The sequence below is a fragment of the Rhinopithecus bieti genome, unplaced genomic scaffold, assembly GCF_001698545.2.
Source record: "Rhinopithecus bieti isolate Rb0 unplaced genomic scaffold, ASM169854v2 scaffold_50877, whole genome shotgun sequence".
NCBI lineage: Eukaryota > Metazoa > Chordata > Mammalia > Primates > Cercopithecidae > Rhinopithecus > Rhinopithecus bieti.
In genome coordinates this window covers 17,042-26,698 of record NW_016821745.1, presented here as the reverse complement: position 1 = coordinate 26,698, position 9,657 = coordinate 17,042, and the positions used below count along the sequence as shown (strand labels likewise).

General features: G+C 45.3%; 1 long non-coding RNA gene across 1 annotated transcript in view; it reads right to left on the bottom strand.

Annotated features, from left to right (window-relative positions):
* Nucleotides 1-7,692: 7,692 nt before the first annotated feature.
* Nucleotides 7,693-9,657, bottom strand: part of LOC108521015 (uncharacterized) — a 12,850-nt gene continuing 10,885 nt past the window's right edge. The window contains exon 2 of the long non-coding RNA XR_001883099.1: nucleotides 7,693-7,965. This is a non-coding gene — a long non-coding RNA (uncharacterized LOC108521015). The remainder of the gene's footprint in view (nucleotides 7,966-9,657) is intronic.

Here is a 9,657-nt window from a genome sequence, read left to right as displayed (position 1 = left end):
GTTTTGTTCTTTTTGGTTAGAATTGCCTTGACTGTTCGGGCTCTTTTTTGGTTCAATGTGAACTTTAGAATAGTTTTTTCTACGTCTGTGAAGAATATCATTGGTAATTTGATAGGAATAGCACTGAATCTGTAACTTGCCTTGGGCAGTATGGCCATTTTAACGATATTGATTCTTATATCCATGAGCATGGAATGTTTTTCCGTTTGTTTGTGTCATCTCTGATTTATTTGAGCAGTGTTTTGTAGTTCTCATTGTAGAGATCTTTCACCTCTCTGGTTAGCTGTATTCCTAGATTTTGTGTGTGTGTGTGTGTGTGTGTGTGTGGCAGTTGTGAATGGGATTGCATTCCTGATTTGGCTCATGGCTTGGGTGCTGTTAGTGTATAGGAATGCTACTGATTTTTTGCCTTTTATTTATCTTGCCTGATTGCTCTGTTGGCCCAAATTTAGTTAAGCTGTTCGACCTTCTCCTAGGCCCATCTGTGCCCTTCTTTGTAAAATCCAGTTTTAGCAAAGAACCATGTTAAGTCAGTTTAGCAAGAACTGTTCCCCCACCCATCCTTGATATCTGGTCACCCTCAATATCTGATTGGGTCCCTCATGCTTTACCACCTCCCAGGTGGTGCCAGTCACCCTGGCCTGCCTGCAGCAAGAACTCTGTTAGGGGGTTTATCCAGAATCTCCTGACCCTGACATTTCCTCTTAGTAATGCTCCATCCACTCATCCCTACCTTGCTTTTTGGTTATGGATCCCCAACCTCCTGTGCTGTGTCTGGAGCTGAGTCAGCCTCCCTTCCCCGCCACAAGGCCCCGTTTTCATGGCCCCTACACCTATTGTGTTGGTCCTGAATAAAGTCTTCCTTACTGTGCTTTTAATAGGTATCACTGAATAATTTTTTCTTTAACAGTCATGGTGTTGCGATCCAACAGAAACAGATTCATCATGGGACCCCTGGGCCTTTATCCAGGACCCTAAGGGTGCGCCTTTGAAGCTTTGTCTTCACTCCTGACTGAGTGGGGTCCATTGGTGAGTCAGACTCTTGAACCAAATGTGTGTTGAAGGTAGTCAGTACAGATTTAGATTCTTCAGGTATGAGTATCTCTCTGAGGCTGCGTGAGTCTCAGGCTTCTTTAGAAAGGTAACTGTGGGGCTGGAAGTACCTTCCTCCTGGCTGTCTTTCCTGAGTGAGAATTATTCTCTCAATTTCTGGGCTGGAAGTACCTTCTCCTGGCTCTCCTTCCTGAGTGAGGATTTTTTTTTCTCATTCCCTGGGCTGGAAGTACCTTCTTCTTGGCTCTTTCCTGAGTGAGAATTATTCTCTCATTCCTTGGGCTGGAAGTCCTTCCTTCTGTCTCTCTTTCCTGAATAAGGATTTGTCTCTCATTCCCTGGGCTGGAAGTGCCTTCCTCCTGGCTCTCTCTGAGGACCCCCTCTTCTCTCTGTTGTCTGTTTTCCACCAGCTCCTGCTTCTCCCGCGGGGACTTCTCCGTCACTTGGAATCCCTCTTCCCACACCCCGGCTGACTCTGAGCTCTGCTACCTCTGTCCACCTCTGCCAGGCTCTTTCTCCCTCCCCACTCCAGCCCCTCTAGACTCCTACTGGGGTCTAAAGGGATCCACTGGGGGCTCAAGGGACTCAAGAGTGAATTCCACTTGAGGCAGAAAAGAGGAAAAAGAAACTCTTTGGAACTGGGCAAGTGAAAAATCTTAAAGGCCTTCTCCACAAATGTTGGTAAATAGCTGTATCCCTTATTAAGTAGGTAACCTCAACTTGTTCCATTTTCATCAGAAACACAATTTATATAAAATATTAAGTGGAGATAAACCAATGAGTTTGTATGTATTAGTCTGTTTTACTGCCTCATGACTAAAATTTTGAAAAATTAAAAGATCTGCTTGCATCCATCTGTACATTTAAGTATGGATCTATATATATATGTTATGTGTATGTGATAATTTTCTATCTCTGTGTGATGCTGTCAACATATATAAAAGAGCTCTATTTGATTCGCTTAAAATAAGCACTATATAAAGCATTATCTCAGAAAATAGAAACAAACTTAATTGCCCTTTAGCTCATGTGACTTGCGTAATTCTTTAAAATAAACTAGTTTTATAATTACTGACAAAATAAAATAGAAATATCTTCAAAATTGTCAGCATTAAATATAATACAGACATACAATTTTGTCTGTTTTTGCTGGACAGGTTTGTGTTGTCTCTATTAGATGTTTAAAGCCATAAATTATAAATCCAACTGTACAGTGGAATGCATAGTAAAAATGAGTTGCTTAATTGCTTGATGCATGTCAGTTGTGAAAGGAAAAAAAGGAGGCTGTAAAAGTGTTGTGAAAATCTTATCTTGTGTGGTCAAAACTGACTGAAAATGGATAACTTCACTTATAAGGTTTTACGAAAAATTACTTTTAGTTGTACATTGATGCAAAAGTAGAATTTGGCCTTATCTGTTAAAATGACAAATTTTTCTTGGAGTATTGGTCTGAGGACATGAAGGGTTTTCCTTGTTTTTTAAGTAATTGACCTAGGAAACAAAGATTTTGTGTTTTATCCAGATAATTTCTTGTGTTTCATACTGTCCTTTATTAGGTCTTTGATTACTTAAGAAAAGCAAATCTTCTAAATATTAAAAGAACTAAGTTCTTGTTTACAACTATGTAACCTTTTGTATTTGCCTTTAAATATTTTATCACTTTGATTAAATAATCAATATCATATTTAATAAAGTGTTTTAAACTTTTGACATTTTGTACAATCTTCCCAAAATCAAATTCTAAGTTAAGTCTTTCTGACCTCAAATTAACTTTGGGGTTTTCCAGTTGGGCCCCTGGAAGGTCAAGAGATGTGTCTCTCACCTTGTAATAGAGTAATATTAAACAATTATTCTTATTTTATATGTTAAATTATGCAGGAAGCATTTCCAAATAAATCTTCTGTGAGTTCTATTTATGGGCATGTTATTGATATGAATGTTCCAAAAATTGTATGACATTTCTAGAAATCAAATGTGTTAGTCAAAATTGTGGTTATATTAAAATGTTGTATACTACACAAATAACCAAATTTCCTTGCCAATCGCATCATTATTAAAATAAACTCATCAGATTTTTAACCACGATTGTTTCAAGTCTCTGTCATTCGTAGACAGCTATTCTTTTACCTTAATTCTTCTCTAAAAGCATTTGCCATTAGTTACAGTCCAAGATGACTTCTTCAAAAAGAAATCACGGAAAGTACTCTGACAAGCACTCTGAAATACTGGCTTCTGACAACTTTTAAGATGCCACTGGGCTGAGTAAGAATTTCCAGAACTCTAATGAAGAAACCAGTGAGTTCATAAGATTGCTAACTAAGATCACGCAGGACAGAATTAAGTACATGGGACTAAGTACACTGATGAGGATATTTTAAAATGACTTTTTGCTGGAAATATTGGTGGTTCTTTAAATTTTTTGTTTTAATTGATTTAAGATTTTTTTTACCCTCTCTATAGTTTACAGAAGTTCAGTAAAGTATACTTTTGTGAATAGAAACTGAAACAATTACTTTTTTACTTACCTGATCCATCTAGATTTCAGAAACTGAGTATTCTTATTTTTGTGGCAATATAGTTATTTGCATAAGTTTGGTAAGAATCTGTTGTCCTTGTACTAAGACATAACTAGAAACGCTGGTTATATTACCAAGGCTTTGACTGGTATATCATATTTTCAGATATGACTAGACAACTTTAAGAAACTGAGGTTGACTTTATGGGGCCAATAAAGCCCCACTGGAAAAGCTGCCCCGTTTCCAGCATTACAAGTGGTAAGGGATGTCACTTCTTGGCAGGCCCAAGAAACAGGATATTTTGGGAACCTTGAGAAGAGAGAATTCGCCCAAATCTATAAGTGCTACACATGCAGCCTGAAGCAAGGCCTTGGTGAGGGTTCGCAGCCTCAAGAGTCTTTACCAGTCCAATCTGAGACTCTTTATCAAAAGTCCCAGCAAAGCAAACTTTAAAAAGCCTGTCAGTCACTATTCTTGTTGCGGTGATACAAATAATCAAGACAAGTTTATGAGACTAAACTTATTTTGCAAACAAATCTGTCTAACTTTGATTATTTTGGTTAGAAATGAAGGTGATTTGAGAGAGGAAAATTATGTTTCAGGAGAAAACTATAGTGCACCCACTGTTAGATTCTGGCCTCTTTGAGGTTTTGCTATGTACCTGTAACCTGAAATGGATCCTGAATTCTTCTTGTTTCCTCCAACATCTGACTACAACTTTCCAAACTATTATTTCCCATTTTCTTCCATTCTTCAAATTTGGAATTGTTGCCTTTTTCCTGAAGTCTTGCAAGCTGGAGCTGGATGACTTGATATAAACCTCAGCAGCTCATATGGATGACTTTCATGGCATCCAAACTGCAAACCAGGGAGCTCTGTCGTTTATAACGGCCTGCTCCCCTCCAGCCAAAGATGCGTCGGCCCAGCATCTAGAAAGCTTCTGCACTGCCTGCCCTCTGGGCTCAGAATCAGAGTTCATAGTTTGTTCCAACTATTTTCTTTTCTTTCTCTTTTCTTTTGTAGAAACTAAATTCCCCTCACTAAAGGCCTGATGCCTCACACCATCCAGCTGAACTCCTCTACCACCAAGCCTTGGCTGGTGACTCTGCCAGTCCTTACTGAACAAAAGGCAACCAAATAAGAAAGGGAGCTTATATTTTTCAAAGGAAAGAAGAGAACAAAGGTGTAAAGATTCTCTGTTTGACCAACCTTTAGTCGGGCTTCGGAACCTTCTTCTAGGCCCGTCTGTGTACGTCCTTGTAAAGTGACATTTTCAGAAAGAATCCTGCAGTCAGTTTAGCAAGAGCCCATCCCCGCCCCGATTCTTGATTTCTGATCACCTTGATATTTTTCACCCTCAATATCTGATTGGGTCCCTCATCCTCCACCATCCCCAGGTGATGGCGGTCACCCTGGCCTGCCTTCAACAAGAACCCTGTTAGGTGGCTTTAGCCAGAAGCCCCTGACCCTGAGACTTCCTCTTGGTAACTCTCCATCCACTCACCCCAGCCCACTCCTTGGCTGTGAAGGCTCGCTGCCCGTGTGGTGTTTGGAGCTGAGCCCTGCTAGGGTTTGAGTATTGGACTCTGCAAACCTCATGTTGAAATCTGATGCCCGCTGTTGGAGGTGGGGCCTAATGGGAGGTTTTGGGGTCATGGGGGTGGATCCCTAGATTAATGCTCTGGGTTGGGGGACAAGTTCTTACCCTGGCAGTTCCCATGAAAGCTGGTTGTTAAAAAGAGCCCGGCCCTCCCTCCATGCCATCTCCTGCTTCTTCTCTCTCCATCTGAGCTCTGCACACACACGGGGCCTCCCCAGATGCAGACACTGGCGTCATGCTTCTTATATGGCCTGCAGAGCTGTGAGCCAAAAACCTTCTTTATAAATTACCAGCCTCAGGTGTTCCTTCATAGCGATGCGAAATGGACAGAGATGAGCCCAGTCTCCCTCCGCCACTGCAAAATCCCCCCGAGCTTTCCCTGTACCAATTGCACTGGTCCTAAATCAAGTCTTCCTTCCTGTGCTTTAGCAAGTGTCATTCAATATTTGATTCTTCAACACCAAGCCCCTCTAGTTGGAGGGCACTGCTTAGGCGTTACTTGATTTTGGGATGAGCCGACTCCGCTGTCCTCTGTCTCTCAGTGTTGCCAGCGGAGATAGCCGAGGGCAGGATGGATGGTTGGCCGCTGCACCACCCCCAGAGTGCCTGCCTCTCTGGTCACAGTTTGAATATTCCCGCTGCATTTTCCTGCCAGGTGGAGGGTGTGACTGTGTGGCTGGTGGGGACGAGGTCTCCCTTCCCACCAAGGACCGAAGGACAGTCCTTAGACGGAATCGGAGCTCTAGATGAGAAACATGGTGAGCCTCACTGGGTCAGTGCCCGTTGTTAGCTTCTAGGACTGAGAATGGGGAGGGAGGGGGCATCTCCCCACCCCAGGGTGCCCAATCCAGGTGGTGCCAGTGCACAGAGGGGCACAGAGGGTGTGTGGGCATGGATGCGACCTGAGGCTCATTACTGCGACTGTTTAATCCTGTTTGAAAGATGAAACCTCAGTGACACCCTGGCCCTTTGTACACATCTAATGCTACAGATAAAGTGGCAACATGACCTGGAGTTCTAGGAAACGCCCATGCTTTGTTCCAGCATCTAAATACCTGTCCAGTGGCTTAGGAAACAAACAGACAGATGGAGACAATTGTTTCTCCTCCCCAAATAAAGATCACCGGAATGTGAAATCAGAAGTTTAATATGACACAATTAAACATATTTATATATCTCACACCGGAGGTTTCTCTTCAAACATAAGGAGTTAGAAATTACAAGTAGGTATATGCTTCCTATATTCAGATAAATTCATTTCTATTAATTAAATTCCAGATAAAGAGAAGTAATTTTGGAAAAGAAATGATAGCTATATTAAAGCAGATATTCATTACAATACCATGTAGAGACATAAGCAATATTTCAGCATCATTCTGTCCGCTCAGTAGGCCGCATTCCCTCTGGTACGGCCTTTGGAGAGTACAGTCTATCTAAGATGGAGGAAAGCTGTGGGAAGGGCCGGAGGGAGATGCGTTTTCTATCCTTAACCCCACACAGGAAATCTGCAGCCCACACAGCTGCCTCTGCATCGCCTTCCATGTGATCATCCTGGGTTTAATTAAGTGAATTGTCCTATTTCTGGGGTAGGGGTAATGGCGAATCTGATACTCAAATGTTATTTTGCCAAATCCGAGTCTCTATGTGCTTAGGTTTACATGATGTCAGAACATGTAGTTCCCTTCCAGGCTCTAAGCAGTGCGTGCAGGTCGCCCTGATCTCCTCCTCTCCTGCGAGGGAAATCCTCGCAGCCCTCTCTGGGTCGCCCTGATCTCCTCCTCGGCCCTCTCTGGGGCCCCACAGGTCCGTGATGTGCCTGGAGGAGCCAGCGGGGGCCTGGCAGGGTTCATGTGCTCTTGGGGACCCTCACAGCTTGCTCAATGCCCAGATTGGTTCTTCCTGGTTCTGGTTATCTCACAGGTAAGCGTTCACGGGGGCGTCTGCTTTCATAATGTAGAAATCAATATTTTAGCATTAAAAACATATCTCAATGGGGGTGCATCTGTAACTTTGCAAAGGTGAGGTCAGGGGAGTGCCAGCCTCAAGTGGGCACTACCCAGGGGGTGGACAGGTGTCTGCCCCCGGGGGGGCCCCTGAATCTCTCTGCTTGGGGTGACAGGTGTGGCTGATGGGGGCCGTCCATGGTGCCCAGGGCAGTGTTGATGGAGATGCAGTGAGGTGCTGTGATTCTCACTTGCCCCGAAGCTGCACGATGTTCAGTTCTAACCCCGCGGCTTCTCTCAGTGACAGATTGTCTTAAAGACAAATGCCAAATGTGCCTTCTGCGCCGGGCAGCCTCACTGAGTGCTGCCAGCTTCCCCGGCCCCTCTTGCACAGCAGATCCACCCTCCTGAAAGCGGCAGATGACAAGCACACTCTTCCTGCAAACTGCCTCGAACATACCGGCTACTGCATTGTTCACGCAACATTACTTGCAACTAAGAATGTGAATGGGTGCTTTAAGAAAAAGTATTTTTTTTAAGGAAGTGAAAATCGATGAACTGATTCTCCTCCACCTATAACTGGATTTTTCCACAAATCTCTCTTTATTATTGTTTGATTAAACAAAAATACACATTTTAACTGCTAAACTGCGCTGACTACGGGAGAGCTAAGGGCCCTATTACTATGCAGTTATAATAGAAGAGACACAATTAAAGTCAGATCACGATTCCTGACGACATCCGTGGGGTGGGGGCTCCCCCGAGGCCCCGAGGCCGCCGCTCACTGGGGAAGGGCCTTGAGGATGGCGTTCACCTCTTCAGCCACGGCTGTCAGCGCAAACTCAAACTGCTCCTGCAGGGCGAGAGAGGAGAGAAGTGCCAATGAGATGGCGTCCTCCCCCCACTCCTGCCACAGCGTTGGCTCCCTGCAAATGAGAGCTGTGTCCCCACTTCCCAACGCAGCATCAGCTCCGTGGCCGTTTCACAGAAAGAAATTGTTTAGCAAAAAAGGCAAAAGGCTCAGATTTCCTTAGAAAGGAAAGTGTACCTTTTGGTGCATCCAACCATGGACACACGTTGGAACTTCTCTTGCACTAGAAAGCCTATCTTTCCCCCTGTGGGGAGAAGCTGCCCACAGAAGCAGCGAGAAGGAAACGGCTCCCTGCGTCCTGCCCTGTCCTTCTGACACTACGACTCCACGATTCCTCCTCACGGTCGCCTGCCTTGGTGGAGGGAGTGAGGGGCAGGTGCAGACACCAGACAGATGTCGCGATTAAAAGTCACAATGAGGGCCATGCTTGGGCGTTTCCTGTCCTCAGAAGTGGGGCGTTTCATCGCTTTCGAAATCCACCTGTTACTCAGACCAGACCCACTCCGTTCCATATGCTGAGAAACCTCCCCTTGTCCACACCCCTCCTGGCTCAGGGCACGTGCACGTCCACAGCCACTCGGGCAGGCACACCTGAGGGGCACCCCTCCCTCCACGGACAGCCTGCCAAGAGCATCCAGTGAGTGTGAAGGACGTGTTCACAATGCCAGGACTATTCGCTCCTCCAAAGACCAGGCCTTAGCGCAGGAGAGTGTATCTGCCTCCTCTCCCGCAGGTGAGGTAGATAGATGCTCATTTCTGCTTGCTCTTCAGTTTCCACCTCAAAACACCGCTATGGAAAACTCGAAAGCAGGCCAGCAGCACTCCAGCTACAGCCAAGAACGCGTGGACGGTAACAACATGCAGGCTGTTACCCAGCTAACAACTTTGGGAAGGAAAGCCCTGTGGACGGCTTCAGTACTTGATCATTTAAGGAACAGGGTAGCCCTGAACCAAAAATGGTAATTTCCATTTTTGAATGTTTAGTGCATAACAGAAACATGGAAAATAGCTTGAACCAAGACATCAGAAAGTCAAAATAATGTGATGCTCATTTTGAGACAAAAGACAGTTTCTCCTTTCATATTCCTCTGCCCTGATGCTGACGGAATGGTCTGCTGGGGACTCTACTGGCCTTTGGCAGTGTGGCCACGTGGCCTCTTAGGGGATGTGTTAGAATCTATTATTAAAGGAGGCAACTGAGTGTGGCGGCCACGTCAGGGTGGGAGCCGGGGAGATGCGTCTGCCTGCGCCCCGTCTCTCTCCCCTCTGCACTGCCAGAGGGCACCTTTCTGCTCCTCAAAATCATGTGGGAGCTGCCCCTGTGGGGGCACGGGCTCAGGTCAGGCTGTGGCGGGAAGGTCCGCAAAAGTTCTGTCGAAATGCTGACTCCTGCCCCTCCCACAAGGAAGGTGCCGTTTAGGGGATCCAGGCTAAATACGCATCAACAGCCACCCAGGCCAGTTCTTCCCCAGTGCTGGGCTGCCAGTGCCCTGAGGCTTTGTGAGGGCTTGGAAATGCCGAAAATTAAGCCTGGCTTTTTGGGAAGCGAAATGTAAGTGTCGTCTATCTATTTACATCTTCCCACACACTGGAAATCTAGCCTGAGAAATGATCTTTAAAGGGAAGAATAGAGAAGCACTGCCGCCCCGCCGCCCGCAGCCCCGCCGCCCGCAG